This window comes from Sarcophilus harrisii, chromosome 2 (assembly GCF_902635505.1).
Source record: "Sarcophilus harrisii chromosome 2, mSarHar1.11, whole genome shotgun sequence".
Classification (NCBI taxonomy): Eukaryota; Metazoa; Chordata; class Mammalia; order Dasyuromorphia; family Dasyuridae; genus Sarcophilus; species Sarcophilus harrisii.
This window is the reverse complement of record NC_045427.1, coordinates 327,878,640-327,897,353: the sequence shown is the minus strand read 5'-3', so window position 1 is coordinate 327,897,353 and position 18,714 is coordinate 327,878,640. Positions and strand designations below refer to the sequence as shown.

At 37.1% G+C, this 18,714-nt stretch overlaps 1 long non-coding RNA gene across 1 annotated transcript in view; it reads left to right on the top strand.

Moving 5' to 3' along the window:
* Window positions 1-6,554: 6,554 nt before the first annotated feature.
* LOC111720629 overlaps window positions 6,555-18,714 on the top strand; it is a 157,652-nt gene continuing 145,492 nt past the window's right edge. Inside the window, exon 1 of the long non-coding RNA XR_004232041.1 lies at window positions 6,555-6,702. This is a non-coding gene — a long non-coding RNA (uncharacterized LOC111720629). The remainder of the gene's footprint in view (window positions 6,703-18,714) is intronic.

Sequence of the window (18,714 nt, the reverse complement as noted above, 5' to 3'; positions counted from 1 at the left end):
TAGTTCAGAGTCCATAACCCAGCAAACCATCTTGGCAGACAAAATAAACTAAGTTGTCATACCTGTTGTGAGTTAGGAGAGTATTTATCCCAAGCATGTAAAGACTTTCCTCAGAAGCAGATGAAAACAATATGTTCAAAGGCTGTGAAAAAGACTGAAGCTGGCTCAATGAAGTGCTTAGAGTTTGGTCAAATATTGAAGACATTAAGGTCATCTATTGCTTTCCTGGTCATCACCAGTCATGCTGACTTTTGTCTTGCCACTAGACTTCAATGACTGGAAAAGAGTGCAACTTTTTCTCACTTAAATCCAATTATACATGAATTAAGGTACCGCCCTTGTGATGTCATTGGTCCCCTTGGAAAATGAGGGATAAACAACAACTTATTATTCCCATGCTTTCTAGTTGTTTTTGTTGTTGTTTTTAACAATGAGTGTTATATTTTATCAAAAAAAAGTTTTCTGCAATTATATTCTGTTTCTAAGATAAAGTTATTTAACTATTCTATTTCCTCTTCTGTTAATATGAGCAATTTATATTTATGTGAGTATTCATTCATTTCACTTAGATTGTTAGATTTATTGGCTTGTAATTGGGTAAAATAGCTCCTACAGATTGCTTTAATTTCATCTTTATTGTTGGTGAATTCATCTTTTTCATTTTTGATATTGGTAATTTGATTTTCTTCTTTCTTTTTAAAAAGCAAATTAATTAAGGGTTGATTTTATTGTTGTTGTTTTTCTTCATAAAATAAGCCCTTAGTTTTATTTATTAGTTAAATGGTTTGCTTTCCATTTTATTAAATCTCTGCTTTGACTTTCAGAATTTCTAATTTGGTGTCTAATTGAGAATTTTCAATTTATTTTCCTGATTTTTTAATTGACCACAAGGAGGCAGAGTTATATTCAGTCCCTCCATCCTAATTCTCCTCACTCTTCCATGGAGTGGAATGGGTCAGAAGATAGTATAGAAAGTGTCCTCTAGTTTAGCCTGAGTGATTCCACCCAAAGGAATGGATCTATCTAAAGGATAACACAATTTTCTCACAGTGCCAACCTAAGGACATAATTGAATACAAGAAGCGTCCACAGATGCACCTGAAAGATCATGGTATCATTGATCTAGGGTTGCAAAGGATCTAAGAGGCCATTTAGTTTTATTTTAAAGATGACTAAATAGGGGGCCAAAGAGGTTAAGTGATTTGCTTTAGCATTAAGGTAGAATCAGGAAAGGATCTGAAGGAAGCCAAAGAAGAAAGAAGGCAGAGATGAGGAAGAGGAGAACAGTTGGCATGGGGAGGAGTTAGAGAAAATGCCCTGAATTGGGAGATTTTGTTGGGAGTGTCTTGGTGGAAGACCAAGGAAGAAAGCCAGTGACATTGAAATGCATGAGGAAGGAGGAAGGTGTGAGAAGTCTGGAAAGATTGGAGAAGGCCAGGTTGTAAAGAGCTTTGAAGATAAGAGTTGGGTGGTATTTTTTGTTGTTGTTTTATTCCTGTGTTTTGTTTTCCTATTACAAATATTTATAATTTCTATATGTGTGTGTATATATGCATGCCTGCATTAGTATGTTTCATCATCAGGACTTTGGAATCATGAATAGTCATTGTATTGATCATAGTTGTTTATCTTTATAATATTGTTCCTGGATAAATTGTTCACTTGATTTTACTCATTTCATTCTTCATCAATTTATAAAAGTCTTTTAAATATTTCCACAATATTGATGTATAAATTGTTCCTTTGCTTACTTCACTCTGAGTCAGTTCATGTAAGTCCATGACTTTTTGAAATCATCTATTTCCTCATTTCTTATAGCACAATACTATTCTTTCACATTTATGGTGGTGTTCCTTAATTGATGGACATCCCCTTAGTTTCCAGGGTTTTTTTGCCACCACAAAAAGAGATAATTAAATATTTTTATATTTATTAGATAAATTAAAACAATTCATACTGATCAGAGGGTCAAGATGCTCCCAAAAGGAAAATGGTAAATGTTGGAAACATGTGAAAACAGGTACATTGGTGTATTGTTGAACCTGTAAACGAGTAAAACTATTCTGAAAAGCAATTTGGAATTATACATAAAAACTTCTGAGCAATGTGTGACCTTTGATCACTACGCCATTTCTAGCCTATACCCCAAAAAAGGATTTTTATATTTGATCTTAGAGGAAACTACTGCAATTTATTGAATGAGGCAAAAGGTGGAAGATGGTGGGAAGGCAGGGATAGAAGGTGATATATTCAGATCCTTTCAGTGTAAAGATTAATTTAATAGTTGAGTAGCAGGTGGATGGGAGAAGGGTGAGAAGAGATGATACCTGGGAGGATGATAATAACCTGGATTAGTGGCACCCAAAATCAAATTGAATAGGGATCACTATACCATGTATAAGGATCCCTGCAGGCTGCATATTGATTTAGTTTTAAATGTAATATTATCTACATTTTATTTTATTTTATTTGCAAGGCAACTGGGTTGTGACTTGTCCAGGATCAAGTAGGAAGTGTTAAAATATCTGAGGCTGGATTTGAACTCAGTTCCTCCTGATTTCAAGACCAAAGCTCTATGCACTGATTCATCTAGCTGCCCCAACAACATTTTTTTTTTGGTATTTTTATTTATTTTGTTAAATATTTCCAAATTGCATTTTAATTTGGTTTGGGCTGCACTTGGGAGTGTTGCAGCAGTATGTTTGACACTTCTGCCCTAGACAGTAAGTAGTAGGGAAGTTCAGAGGGGAAGGGGTTTTATTTTGGGGGGAAGGAAGATAATAAGTTTAGTTTTAAACATATTAAACTTAAGATTTCTACAGGGTTTATGATGCCTTGGCAAGAAGGACTACTTCATATGAGATGGGCATGGGGAGAGGAAAGTGATAGTGAGATTAAGAGGAGAAAGAGGGATGAGAAGAGTAAACTCTTAGTAAATGGCCTTATTTTTTTCAGTGAAATATGAGGCAGGTTCTCAGCTGAGAGCGTGATGGGAAGGGGGAATTACAGCAAGTTTGAGGAGGGATGAAAAAGTTTCAAAAACCAAGTTGGGTTGGTGAGTTAATGAAAATGGTGTTAAAAAGATTACCTTGCAGCAGTGAGGCCCCATTTGAGATGAAGTAACATAAATCTGTAGCATGGTTTTGTGACTTTCTCCTGCATGTGAATAGGAGTTAAGGCAGCAGCTGGGGGAAGTAACCTGAGGCTGAGGCTTCGCAGAAGACTGGATGAGGCTCGTGGAACTCAAGAGAATGTCTAATATAGAGTTGAGTTGGTTCACCAGAGGGCCAAGCTAGGGAAGAGAGCACACTGTAACTTGTGCCGGAGTAATGGATAGTCTAGGACAAAGTTTCTTTTAATTGTGTTTGTGACTATATGGAGTCTTGTAACTGAACATGAGGGTCACAAAATTATTGTTTATTATCAGTAAATGTTTGATTTGCATATCTATTTTATATACTTACATACCTGGGGTTTCATAAACATTTTTTGGGGTGAAAAAGCATTGTGAGTGAAAAAGCCCTGGACTAGGAAATAATTGAGGGATAGAGAGATTGGAGGTCATGGTGAGGACAAAACAGGGTTTGGTGTTTCAAGGCAGGAGGAGAGGAGGAATTACAACAGATTATAATCAGATAAAGAAATGTCAGAGATCATGAGTGTGGCAGTTGTACAGCAAGAATCAGGACCATCTCAGTGTGTTGTTGAGGTGAGGTAGAAGACTAGGTCATGTAAAGTTGAGGAATTATGAAATTAGGATGTTTAAAGTAATATGTATATTGAATTCCCCAGGCAGAGGTGTGTTTGGAGCCAGCTCATATGGATTGCTATATTTTCAATGTGATCATTTATATCTTGGAATGGCAAATGCTTCATTTCAAGGATTCATTTGTTGTTTTATTGATTGTCAAGAAAATGATGTGATTATATTGAAATTGTAAGAAAATAAGGCAATTAAAGAATGACTTGTATTTTTTGGGTAAACTTGACTCAGTTCTTTTTTGTATGTTTGCACAGCATGTATAAACTTTGTCAATTTGCTTACTGTTTCAGAGGAGGGAGAAGAAGAAGGGAAGTATAAAATTTGGAACTCAAAACTTTAAACAAAAGTATAAGCATGCAATTAAGGAAAAATAGAATATAGTTAAAAAAGAAAATAATAAAATTAAACTTAAAAGTGTGTTGTACATAAGTTTTTGGGGAGGAAGCCAGTTGTTAAAACAATTACAAGCATACCCTACATGTATGGAGAAAAGAGTTGGGAAGGAGAAGGACTGTGAGCCCAAGCACTTAATTCATGGAAAAAAGAAGGGGAGTATCCTGGAGGGTACCAGGAGGGAGACAAATAGTTACCAGAATTTTGATTGGGTGATAGGTATGAATGGAGTAGATCTCAAAAGTGAAGATGGAAGGGGGAAATCTGTAAGTGGCAACGGGGAAACAAGGAATATTTCAACTCTCTGAAACTGAAATTCATTACTGTCTCATCAAGAGAGCCAGAAATGCATAAGATGGGAAAGGAATAGATTTAGGATGAAATCAAGTCTGTTTCCTGTGGTGCATTTAAAAAGCACAGAAGGGGTGTGGAATCTTAGAGCATTGGAAGGGGTTGAGTTTAGGGGAATCGGAATAAGAGATCAGGCAGTGGGATTGGGGTGTGTGTGTGTGTGTGTGTGGAAAATTTTGAAGGATGACACAGTTGGATTTAGAATCATTGGGATGCAGAGGTATGATGGGGTGGAAATTTATTAATCACTGAGGAATGAGTTTAAGTCAATTATCAACATCCTTAGATAACAGTTTAGCTTTAGGATGATGTCTTTTGGATGAGGGGACCAGTTGGGTAAATGGAAAGAATGGCAGTCTTCCTGGGACTAGAGGAAGGAAGTACACAAATCCTCCCAAAGGCAGGAGATGGGTGCATGATGAAACAGAACTTCACCAATAACCTCTCTAGGTTTCCTGCTTAAAACTGTGATGTGGTTTGTTGTCTTTATTTTTAAATTGAATGAAACTGTGTATGGTCAAGTGGATAGTATTATCCACTAGATTAGGATTAGCAGACCATTTTACTACTTAATGGGGGACTCTGGGCAAAACAGCCCAGAACAACCCTGTTGAAAGCCATTGATATTTCCCATTCAAATGGAGGGTCTTGTTAATGTGAAAGTTGGTATATCACAAGCCTTGCTCTCCCTGAAGCCTCCTAGGTGCCATACCACCCATACAAAACTATAGAATGAAAAAGAAGAGACCTTTAAGATAATTTTATCCATGTTACTTTTTGCTAATCCCTATATTTCCTTCTCAGTTTTCCTCATCTGTTAAATGAAGTTGTTTGACAAAGGGATTTCAGGAGTCTCTTCCAATTCTAATATCTATGACCCTATGCTATAGAATTTCTCATATCCCATTTCACAGGTGAAGAAACTGAGATGAAATGACTTGATATAGAGATCTCATCCCTACAGGTTGACATTGATCCATTAATCAGCAATTAGAGATTCAACTAATTAGTAAACAGAGTTTAGGACTATGTATTGGTATCTTGACTTCCTTCCCCAGTTCAGTGTCCTTTACTACTTCAGAAAAACTCATTTCCTTATAGGAAGAGAATGTATTTAGGTGTTCCTTCTAGTGTGGTGGCAGCTAGGTGGCTCAGCCAATAGATTGCTGAATTCTTCCTGAGTTTAGATATGTCCTCAGACACTTCCTAGCTGACTGATCCTGAGCAAGTCACAGCTTGTCTCAGTTTCCTTATCTGGAAAAGGATACGGCAAACCACTCCATTAAGTTTGCCAAGAAAACTCCAAATAGGGTTATGAAGAGTGACACAACCAAAAAATGACTGAACAAGAATCCTTCTAGTCTCTCCTTTACTGGTTGTTACCATGAAAATCAGTAGAGTTTCTGTAAGGGTAACACTTTGTAAAGATTAATTTACCTTCATTTTCATTTGGTGAGATGAGTAGGTATTCTGAGATTCTTCTCTCCATTTTAAAGAAGGAAAAAATAAGAACAAGAAGGGTAAATGGAAGTCCAGCTTTGCAACTCATTCCTTAATTTTCCAGGCCCCTCTTTAGCTGACCACTTTTTAAATTAGAAATAATAATATTTTATAGCAGGGGTGATGACATGATTAACGAATGATTATAAACTATTTAGAAATTTGGCCCTATAATTATTAAGCTGATTATTCCCCAATTACTGATAAACTGTGTACATAGTTATTTGAATCATTTTCCTATTCCCTCCCCTTACCACTCTTTATCCCCTTATTCATTTGTTCATTCGTTCATTCATCCATTAATTTAAATTCTAGGATTAAAAGGAAAATGACCCCATGGCAGGTTTTAAGAGCATCCAACCACTGAATTGGAGAAAGAATGGAAGGGAGAATCACCCAGGCCCCTTAAGAGGTTAAAAGCAGTCTGCTCAAATTCTCCACTTAATTGTCTCAAGCTGGGGAAATGGGCTGAGGGGATGGAAGGGGGGTGGGGCGGGGTGTGATTCATTAATTGGCCCAAGATGGGGGTTTGTCATTCCAGGCCCTGTTATCCCCTTTCCTGTCCAGAGTACTTGCAGCCTTGGCCCAGGGACACATGGGGATGCGGATGGGGGCTGGGAGTGGGAGGGCTGCTCTCTCCCTGAGAAGTTCTGGAGCTGGTTAAGTCTGAGCCCACACAGAGCACTTAGGCTGGGGTAAGAGAAAATGCTTTGGTTCTTCCTTTCCTCTCTCTCCCCACCCCCTTCCTGTGGCTTTGAATTGTTTGTAGCATTATCTGAATCTTTGCGGTTCCCTATGTACATGGAATGAGAAAAACAATCCTCCAACCACAGGCTGAAGGGGCCTTGTTTTCTGTCCACGGTTTGGGTTGATTTCAGTCTCTTTTCTTTAAAGATCTGTGCAAATCGCTTGATGGAAAGACTAATAATAAAGGGAGAAGTCAGAGTCTTTCTCATTGAAGAGTCATCAAATACTAATAAGTAGGACACTGGAGGGCAACACAGGGAAAATCACTAAAAACAGAAAGATCCTGGGTCTGAAGTCAGATGAACTGAATTCTAGATCTCCCACTGCCGTTTTTTACCATGACCGTGGACAAATCACTTAAGTATTGAAATTAATTTCCATCTCCTCATTTATATGAAGAATAGAGAGAAAAAAGCATTCCATGCTCTGTGCTAACTCAATGTGCCTCTCGTTTGTAAAATGAATGGTTAGATAAAATGATTTTTAAAGTTCCTTCGGTTCTAAACTTCTGTGAGTATCTTAGAAAGCAAAAGTGTCAGAGCTAAATTTAAATTTCTTTTCCATACCTAATGAAGAAAGCAATACAGTTAACTGGAATCTAAAACGGGATTGCAGTTGACATGCAGGATTAACAATGTCAGCTGACTCCCTTGAAGCCAGTCAGAACATCTGTACCTTCATTCCTCCTCTGCCATACACAGCAGTGGTTATGTCCCCAGTCTGGTGATCTGTAATATATAACTCCAAAATTCCTCTCCCCAATTCTTAGCCTCCAATCCTATCTTTCCTTGTGTTTCATCCTCTTTTTCCTCCTGTTCTCTACCCTGACCAGAGTTCCCAGGCTATCCCCCCTGCTCTGGCCTCCCTTGGTTAATCAGTTGAACTTTTTACTCTGCCCTCTGCCCTTGAGTCCCTTGCCTCCTCGTCCCACTGGAGAAAGTCTTACCACTGTGCTGACTGGGACCCACTGCCCATTTGTGTTATATAAGCTCTCCCTGCTGCTCACCAGTTTTTTTTCCTCATTTATGACTGAATTCTCTTCAATTCCCTTCCGTGTTTGTTCCAAATTTCTTTTCAACCCACCCCAACTCCACCTCCTCTCAAGCAGCAGAAGATCTTGCCTTATAAACTCACTGACAAATTCCAGGCTGTTCTTTTGGAGCTCCCTCTTCTCTCTAAACCTATACTTTAAACTACCTCCATATAATCCCTTACTGTCTTTCAGGCTCAGAGAAAAGGGGGCCTTTGCCTTTGTAAATATCTGATTCCATCCTCTTCAATTTTCTTTGTATGTTCCTTCTATCATCCCTTTTCTTTCCCCAATTTTCAATCTTCCTCTTGTTCACTAGCACCTTCCCTTCTGTTTATTGAGGTTGTTAGTGGAGAGAGTACTGGGTTTTGAGTGAGAAATATTTGAGCTCAAATCCTGCTCGAGAAACTCCTTAGATATATGAAGTTACTAAATTTCTTTCAGTTTCAGTTTCTTCATCTATAAAATGGGAATAATAATAGCACATCACTCTGGCTGTTGTGAGAATCAATTGAGATGATATAGTATAACCCCAACTTCTTTTCATTCTTCTCATTTCAATGATACTGAACCCCTTTCTGCCAAAGAATAAATTCTACTTTGCATACATTGTTGTCTATTCCTTTATTTCTATTTTTTCAGCCCTATTTTGCTTATACTTCACTTCAGTTTTGCCCATTGCTTCCACTGGGTCTTCTGGAAAAGGCTGTTTCATAATTGACAAGCTTCCTAAACTCCTTCTCTTTATTCTCCCATCTTTTGGTACTCATTGAAACCTGGCCTCCTACACCTCCCTGAGGAAACAGCAACCCAATCCAACCTTTTGGGTACTAACTGGATTTTTTCTCTTATACCCATTCATTTACTGGTTTAATCCTCCAAATTTATCATTCACTCTGTATCTCACTAGCCATTTTCTCCCTCCTTCTTCATTGAGTTCATTTCCTTGTTCACAATTGTCCTTTCTGCCCCATCTCTTGCCCTCATCATAAGGACTTCAACATATATTTTTTCTTTTCCTTCCTCCCTCTTTTCCTTCCTTCCTTCTTTCCTTTTTTCCTTCCTTCCTTCCTTCCCTTTCTTCCTCCTTTCTTTCCTCCCTTCTTCTCTTCCTTCCTTCATCTCTTCCTCTCTCCCTTCTTTCTTTCTTTCACTTAATAATATTTTACTTTTCCAATTACATGTAAAGATAGTTTTCAGTATTCATTTTGGTAAGATTTTGAATTTCAAATTTTTTTCTTCCTCCCTCTTTTACCTTTCCCACCCCCAAAACAGCAAGTAATCTGATATAGGTTATACATGTACAATCATTTAAAACATATTTCCATGTTAGTCAGTTGTGAAAGAAAAATCAAAACAAAAGGGAAAAACCATGAGAAAGAAAAAACAAAAAACAAGGAATGAAAAAAATACACTTTGATCCATATTCAGTTTCCATAGTTCTTTCTCTGGATGCCGACAGCATTTTCCATCTCAGATCTGTTGGAATTGTCTTGGAGAACTGTATTGCTGAGAAGAGCTAAGTCTGCCATGTGGCCCATCACACAATCTTGCTGTTACTGTGTTCAGTGTTCTGGTTCTGCTCACTTCACTCAGCATCATGCCACAAACATCTTGATGTTCCTTTACATACCTTAACTTTATGGGTTGGCTGCTGATCTCATCTTCCATTCCACTCTCTTCTACAAAGAAGGATGACCATAACCTTGATCTTGCCCTCATCCACAAGTATTCCATTTTCATGTCTATTAATTCAGAAATTCCTTTAGCCAATCATAATCATTTGTAATTCCATCTTTCCCTTTGCCTAAATACTCTTAACTTTCTTCATTATCCTCAACATGATCTCTAATTCCTCTCATTATTCAGGTCCTGTCTATATTCTTCTCCCTTTGTAGTCTTCACTCCTTGGCAAATCAGTCCAACTCTACACTGTCTTCTATACCTAAATTTTTTGTTCTTTATTATGCCTTGCCAAATTTCAGTGTGGAATTACTACTACCATCTGCTTTCTTTGTTCCAACTCACATAGAGATTGAACTCATGATTTAATTGATAATGGGAACTCTGGGGAGGAAACTCCTGCTGCCAATACGCTAGCACCTTCCTATAATTTATGGTTTTAGAGAATTACCAATAGCTGGGGTTGACAAACTACTTCTTGAGGACCAAGTCTACCCCAATACCTGTTTTTATAGGAACTAAGGATGACTTTTATATTTTTAAATACAATAAAATTTTATATAAAAATGAAAAAAAATCATTCTTAGCTCTCATAATTACAAATGAGCTTATTTTCTGGGTCCAGATCTAGTTTCAGACACTTACTAGCCAGAGGACCAGCCTGGGTTATAGTGCCAGGCCTGGAGTGAGGAAGATCTGAGTTCGAATGCAATCTGACATTTACTAGCTGTGTGACCCTAAACAAGTCATTTAACTCTTTATGTCTCAGTTCCTCCTCTGTAAAATGAGCAGGAGAGGAAATGGCAAACCACTTCATTATCTCTACCAGAAAAACCTCAAATGGAGTTATAAGCACAACTGAAACAACTGACAAACTCTAAAACATTCACCTCACAAAGTATTTTGGATATATATTTTTAACTTCTATTTAGTTTGTAAGTCTTATTTTCATTGAGGGTATGACAAATTCTGATTAATATGTTGATATACTAAGAAGTGGAATTATTCCAGAATTATAGAAATTTCCAAACAGAAACAAAATGTTGTAACTTTTTCTGATGCAATTAAGTATTAAAAAAAGAAGAAGAAATTTATCTAAAAGATGGACATAAACAGACTTCAGTAGCCTAGGAACTCACCTGATTTCTAAATCTTATTGAAAAATGTTGGATCATAACCAAGGTGAGACTTGGAAAAATGAACCATTTTTCAAAGGTCAAAGGTATATTTAATGACTAATGCAATAAAAATATGGTTTTGTGATGAGAAATTCAAGAATGTGTCAAAATCTTGTGAAATCAGTGCAAAATTGTGTAAAACAAACAGCTGGAGCAAAAGAAGATATAGCATGTTAACATTTTAACAAATGTAGAAAGTTGTTGGGCTTGCTATATGTCAAATTTAATTATATTACTTTATCCCTATATATATATATATAATATATATATATGTAAGTATATATGTCTCCTCTCCTCAGCTAATGTTCTTGGGAGAAATTATTTATTTATACTAGGTGTGTCTATTTCTTTTCTTCCAGTTCTTCTAAATCCTCTCCATTCTGGCTCTTGATCTCATCATTATATTGAAATTACTCTGAAATTATCAAGGAGCTCTTAATTTTGAATTCTGGTTGACTTTTTAAAAAATCTTTATTCTTCTTGACCATTCTGCAGCATTTGACACTGTTGATCACTGTCTTGTTAACAGTCAACAAGCATTTATTAGGTACCTACTATGTTCCAGACATTGTGCTAAATACTGGAGATGCAAAGAAAAGCAAAATAAACAAAATCCCTGCTTATAGGGCAGCTCATAATCTAATGGGAGAGATAATATGCAAACAACTATATATCTATGAAAAGAAGAATAAATTGGAGATAATAGAAGGAAGGCACCAACATTAAGGGGGATAGAGTAAAACTTTTTTGTAGAAGGTAGGATTTTAATTAGAACTGGAAGGAAGCCAGGAAAGAGAATCCAGAGAGAGAATTCTAAGAATGGAGGGCAGCTAGTGAAAATGGATTATCTGGATTAAGAGATGGATTATTTTATTCCATGAACAGCAAAGAAATCAGTGTATGGAACCTTGAGGGAATACCTAAGGTTAGGGAAACAAGAAACATGATGGTACAGTAAATGATGCAGTAAAAAAGCAGTTAGTCAATTGGGAGGTTCATGGGAGCCAAGGAGGTGAGAACATTAAGGTTTAAGTGTGTCAATAACTCTAAGGAAGGTCAAAGAGAATTAAAAGTTGAGAACAGAGCAGATTAGTGGTAGATTTATGAGTCAGATAACAAGGGGTAAAGAATAAAGAATTAAATTACTGAGAGGGAGCTCCCAGAGGAAAAGAGAGTGAATGTTTAAGGACCTATGCAAAAAAAGAAGAATCAATTCTTCCTTAAAGACCGAACAGAGGAGGAGAGGAGCAAAGAGATTCTCAGGTGTATATAGGAGAAATAATAGGAAGAATGGGAGAAAAAAAAAAACGAAACTCATGGTATTTAGCCTTGATTTTCTCAGTTGAGTAGAAGGTGAGATTATTTGCTGATAGAAGGGAAATGTGGGTTCATTGAGAGCTTGAGGTAAGGGAAAGTTAAGAAAAACTGATACAGATATTTTGATAGAGAACAGGTCAAGGATATAAGCAGAGAAAGTAGGGATAACCAGGATAAATCTGAATAATTTAGGATTTTTGCAGGACAAACATTCATGGCAGAAATCAGTTCATCATCAAGTAGTTATTAAGAGCCTATTATATGCCAGATACCATGCTAGGCTGTGGATGCAAAGAATAAAACAAACCCTACTAATGATGAGCTTACATCCTGTTCTAATGGGAACAGCATACAGATAAGGTAATTTGGGAGGGAGACTACTAACTAGTGCTTGGGGAAATCAGAAAATTGTGCCTGAGCTCTATGTTAAAGGATGTATATAGGATTCAGCGAGGTTGAGGTAAGGATGGAATTCATTCCAGGCATGGGGGACTATCCCCAAGTTCAAAGGCAAAGAAATGGGAGGTGTAATAACATGTGTAAGGAACAAGGAGATACCATTTTGGCTGGATCATAGAGTGTTGAACTGGGAGTAATGCCCAATGAGACTAAGAAGATAGATTAAGGCTATAGAGTTTTAAAAGCTCAACAGAGGATTTTATGGTTTATCATGGAGGCAATAGAAAACAACTAGGGAATTATATGGTCAGATCTACCCTTAAGAATAATTACATTGGTAGTGTTAGGATTGACTGGAGTGGTAAGAGACTTGAATCAATAAGACTAATATTCTTGCAATACTCTTAAGTGATGAAGGCCTGAATTAAAGAAAGTATTTAAGAGTCAAGGGAATATTTGAAAAAAAAAAAATGAGAGGATATATTAGCTCCACATGGTTGTTGTTTTTACTCCCTAAGACTACTTAATTGCTGTATCCATCTCAGGATCACTGTTTGCTCTGGGAGCTTAATATTTACAAGAAAGGAGACACAAACTGGAAGAGGCAGTCTGTTCTCAAATTTTCTAAAACAGTATATGTGGTCATACTCATTTGAACATTTTTCATTTCTTTTGGCATTGGGCAGGGTACCCAGGCCCAAGCTGGGATCCCTCATTCACTTCTCAGTATTATCCCCGTAAGGAAAATAGTTAAATTTCATTAAATTTTAGTGAGAATAGAAGCTGTCTCTCCTTTTAAATTGACAAAGGCCCCAGCCCCTACCACTAATTCTGTAGTGGTTCTCTGGCTCATTTTTTGTTTTTCATAATTCTAGAATCTCTAAGATTTTGGGAAGACTCAAGCATTGTCTGCCTAAATTGTCCCTTTAGTGCCCGTAGCAAAGAGTCTCAAGAATGTCCAAATGGAATAATTACCAGTGGCTTTTCAAATGCAATTATTTACAAGTCACAAACTGGCCATTCAGTACACTACAAATTAAGTCTTCAGGCTTATACCTCGAAGCTGTAATAGAGATCATTTATGGCAACTCTCCTCCCCCATACAGAGTAATGCAAATTTAACGAATAGTAACTTGTAATATTTATCATCCTTAGGGTATGGTCCTTAATGCTCCAGAACACATTTGTGTCAGTCTGTAGTCACTGACTTCTCACAGACAATAATCCCTTGGGGCTCCTCTTCCTTCACATTACACTTACCCCACTTTAGCCATGAACCCAATCCTGCCAACTAATGCCAAATGTCTTAAATCAGGCTTGACTCAGGTTGGTCTGGTGGTTCAGGTTAGGGATCAGAACAACATGAGTCATTCAAAGACTATCTTAATTGGAAATCCTCCTGAGTGAATTTTAAAGGGATGTTGTGTTGTTTATTGTTGTTGTTGTTTCTTTCTCATTTAAAAGGATATCTCATGATAAATGGGACACAGGTGTTAGCAAGGACACAAGCATTCAAGTTTGTGTTAAGATTAAAGATTAGTGTAAGAAGGAGATGGGAGGTAGCTCTGACATGGCTGGCATTTGAGACACTTGAGATTGCTGTTTCAACTGCTGTTTCTCACTAACTTGATGGAGCAGCCTGAGGCCATGTCTGGAGAAGACTGATTATTTCAGACTTTTCTCTGAGAGACAGTTGATAAAAGTAGGGGATGTACTTGTTTTTCCACCCTCCTTTTCTCCCTCTGTATGGAGGAGTTTTTCTGGTCTTTAAAGTTTGTTTACAATCTCTACTTAATTACTTTGACCATTAGCATAGGTAAAGTTTCCACTGATCATAATTGCTTCTTGCTTTGCATATTTCCTTATTTGTGAATAGGAGGTTACAAAGAGACAGAAATAGTGACAGGCAGACATACGGAGAACAGATACTCTCTTTGAATTGTTGGGGAGGAGTTCTTTTTGATTGGGAGCTCTGAGATTGGAAAGAATCAGTTGAATGGACAACCTATAGACCTTGTCCATCAGCACATAGATCTTGGAAAGCTGTTGCATATGTTCAACAAGCTGGGCCCAGAAAAGCAGGATGAATCGTCTCTGGGAAATTTCAAAGGTCTTTAATGGCTCCAAACATCTCCCTAAGATAAATGTCCATTTAAGAAAAATAGCAGTGACCCACTGGTATTGTTTGATATGTCACAGGACACTGCAATCCCAAGGAATTGATAATGAACGTAACTCAGAGGGCACTGGAGAGGTGGACATAAGTGTGAACCAGAGTAAAAGATTTTGTTGTTAGAAAACATTGTCTAACAATAAGATGGTGATGGACTTGGCTTTTTTCAACAATGAGCTGATTGAAGACAAGTCTAATAGACTTGTGAATGAAAGAGCTCTCTCCACACCCAGAGAGAGAACTATGAAGATTGAATGTGGATTGAAGCATAGTATTTTCGCCTTTTTTTTTTTTTTTTTTTGGTTGTTGTTTGCTTGTGTTACTTTTTCCTTTTGATCAGATTTTTCTTGCAATAGTATGATGAATATGGAAATATGTTTAGAAGAATTGCACATTTAACCTATATTGGATTGCTTGCTGTCTTGGAGAGGCAGGAAGTGGGGAGGGAGGGAGAAAAATATGGAACACATGGTTTTGCAAAGGTGAATGTTGAAATCTATGTTTGCATGTATTTGGAAAAATAAAATACTGTTGAAAAAAGTTAAAAAAAAAGATTTTGTTTGGTCATATTTGGCTCTTTGGGGCTCCTTTTGGGTCAAGCTCTCAGTGAACCCACATTAGGGGTTCAGTAGAGAAACTGAAATGATTTGCCATTTCCTCCTTTAGCTCATTTACAGATGAGGAAACTGAGGCAAACAGGGTTAAATGGCTTGCCCAGGATCACACAGCAGTAAGTGTCTGAGAACATATTTAAACCCATATCTCCCTGATTCTAAGCCTGGTTCTCTATCCACTGTGCCACTTAGTTGCTTCAGAGTAAAAGATATCATCCAAGAAAGCAAAAAAATAAAATGGAGTGGTCATATGATGAAATCAAAGATTAACCAATTGATTGATATCTTCACTAGGAAACTCTTAATGTCAAGGGAAAGCAAAAAAGAATCCTGGGATAAAATATATTTCAATTATGAAATTAAATTCATGTGACTGGTATGAAAATAGATTATATAATGTATCCCACCACTTTGAAACACAAATTCCCTGTTGCTAGAAAGTTTCTAGGGAAGTCATCCCCAGTCTAACAAGATGAATCTTGATCACACTGCACCTTGGCAATCTGTGGTGGTCTGGAATAAGATTATAGGATTTAAATCTGGAAGGAATCCTAGAAAATATCTAGTTCTAAATTCTCATCTTTCAATTAAGAAAATTGAGACCCTGACAAAGTTGAACAATGTGGCCTAAGTCATATTGGTAGGAAGTGGTTGAGCCAGGATTTAAACCCAGGCCTTTTAAATCCCCTGAATACTTTTCATTGAATATATTTTTGCAGCACCTCTCTTACCTCCTCCAAAAGTATTGATACTTTTTATATCATAATTATTCATTAATGAACTCAATCTCCCTATCTTAAAATCCAATCCCCTGTTAAAACAAAAAATAGCAGTTAAGTTAAAAAAAAAAAAGAAAGCAGTAAAAAGTAAAAACACTGACTGTATCTGACAGTGTGTACAATATAAAGGAGGGGCTTAACTTTCACTATCTGTTCTTGGGAATCGTTGGTTTTTTGATAATTCAGAGTTTGACTTCCTTTCCATTTGCATTGTTGTAGTCATTATGTACCCTGTTCCTTTGGTTCTACTTATTTCACCAGGTGTTTGACTCTTGATAAGTTTGCCAATATCAACTTTTTGCTTTCATGAAACCTGTTCTTTGTAAATCCTAGCCTAAAAAGGCTGAAAAGTCCATTTTTGCTCTACATGGATGTCATTTATTTCAGGAATAAGACATGATGTTTCTAATTTTTTAGAAGGATTTGGGCAGTCAAAGGGCTCTATGATGTTCTGTCATATCTTGCTACTTCCTCAACCCATCCTGTGCTAAAATTTCTCTCTCCAGATAGTCAAAATAGAAATCAGATTGATTATGCTTTGCAACCAAAAGTAGAGAAGCTCTCACAGGGGTCCTCAAACTTTTTAAATAGGGGGCCAGTTCACTGTCCCTCAGACTGTTGGAGGGCCCGACTATAGTAAAAACAAAAACTTTGTTTTGTGGGCCTTTAAATAAAGAAACTTCATAGCCCTAGGTGAGGGGGAAAATCGTCCTCAGCTGTCGCATCTAGCCCGCGGGCTGTAGTTTGAGGACCCCTGCTAGATACCATCAATTAAAACAAGACCTGGAATTCACAGTGGCTCAGATTATGAGCTTCTTATTAAACAATTTGTACTTAAATTGGATAAAGTAGGAAAAACATTAAACCACATAAGTATGATTTAAATAACATACTTTATGAATATGAAGTGGAGGTGATAAATATATTTAAGAGATTAGATCTGATAGATAGAATGCCCGAAGAACTATGGATAGGGGTCCACAATATTGTATAAGGGGCAGCAACAGAAAATATTCCAAAGAAAAAGAAGAGTAAGAAAAGCAAAATGACTGATGAGACTTTACAAATAGCTGAGGAAATAAGGAAAGTGAAAGGTGAATGGAAAAGAGTAAGACACAGATAGCTCCTAATTAATTTTCAGTAACTGGGGCTGTTTTTAAAGGTTGATTGCTAAGCCTCAGGAGGCTAGACTCTTCAGAGAAGATGACTCTTTGCCTGATCTATAAATGGGATCTGACAGATAAGCTTGACCCTTTTTGGATGTCACTTCACTTTCCTTGTTCAGAAGATAATCTTGGAGAGCAGATCTAATCACAGAGGGATAATTGGCTGAGTCTGTGCTGTGTACAGAGGGCGCAGTAATTGCTGCCTTAGACAAGAATCCATGAGGATTAGAGGTATAGATTTGCTTCTAGCAGAAGGTGAGAGATTGGAGTCCCTGAGAAGAGACCCTAATCAGGCAAAGAGATGGTAGTAGGCAGAGCATTTGATAAAATTTTCTGAGAATCCTATTATAGAAGATATTCCTGAGCATGTAGTTCATCGCCATTATGTTTTGGTATCTTTATCCATTTATCTACTTACCTACCTACCTACCTATCTGTTTATCTATCTATCTGTCTGTCTGTCTATTTTGGGGAATTCTTTATGTCTTTTCTGTGTGTGTGTGTGTATGTGTATGTGTGTAAAATAAAGACTCTATAATACAAAGACTCTATAATCTAATATACACTTATACCAAAGGCTTGTATAGGAACCAGGAATCTCCTTGTCCACTTTAGGAAGCCTAGAAACAATTTATTGATAAACTTTATTTTGGAGTTTTTCCCAAAGCAAATTCCAAAGTTGGGGAAAATTATAAGCCAACAATTAAATATGATCTTATGAAGTAATCCCTTAAACTCAAATCTGGTCCATGTGAGTTCAGGATTTTGGAGGGTTGTGGTCTCATGGGTTACAAAGGAAATGAGACTTTTAGTAGACTAGGGATTCTTAACCTTTTTTGTGTCATGGCCTCCATGGGCAATCTATTAAAGTTATGGATTCCTCAGAATAATGCTTGCTGCCTCCGTTCACAATTGGAAGAAATGCTAAATTTCTGTTAAAGGTTAATGAAAATGAAGATGTAAATCTCCCCCCGCCCCCTATAAGTTCCTGGAACCCAGATTTAAAATCACTGCAGCAGAGTTTAGGTGGAAATATATTTTAGGCATGAGGGTAATGTACACTGTGTACAGAAGTGCAGGAAGAAATCAGAAGCTAACAAACAGTCCAATTTGGCTGGAATATAGAGTTTATGAAGGAGATTAATGTGAAATTAGACTGACAAAGAAGATTGGAGCCAGAATGTGGGAGATTTTAAAATTCAGATGAAGAAATGTATTTATTTATAATGGGATCATATTTGTAAAGAGCTTAGCACAGTGCCTGACATGTAGTAGACACTTAATATGTGTTTATTCCTCTCTATTTGTTAAGCCACTGAAAGGTTTTGAGCAGGGGAGAGGTATGGTAAGTCATGATCTCCTCCCTACCTTTCTTTGGGCCACTTAAAGTCTTAATGACCTTAAAACCTTCCTTTTCCCTTCTGTACTTCTGAAACTGCCCTCTAGGCACTCAATGACAACCCAAGCTTTTCTTGTCTCATACCTTATGAAGATATGAGAGAGGTATCTTGGGGTAGTGGATAGAGGGACAGAGTGCCAGACCTGGTGTCAGGGAGACCTGAGTTCAAATTTAGCCTTAGACACTAGCTATATGGTTCTGTCTGTCTCAATTGTAAGTTGT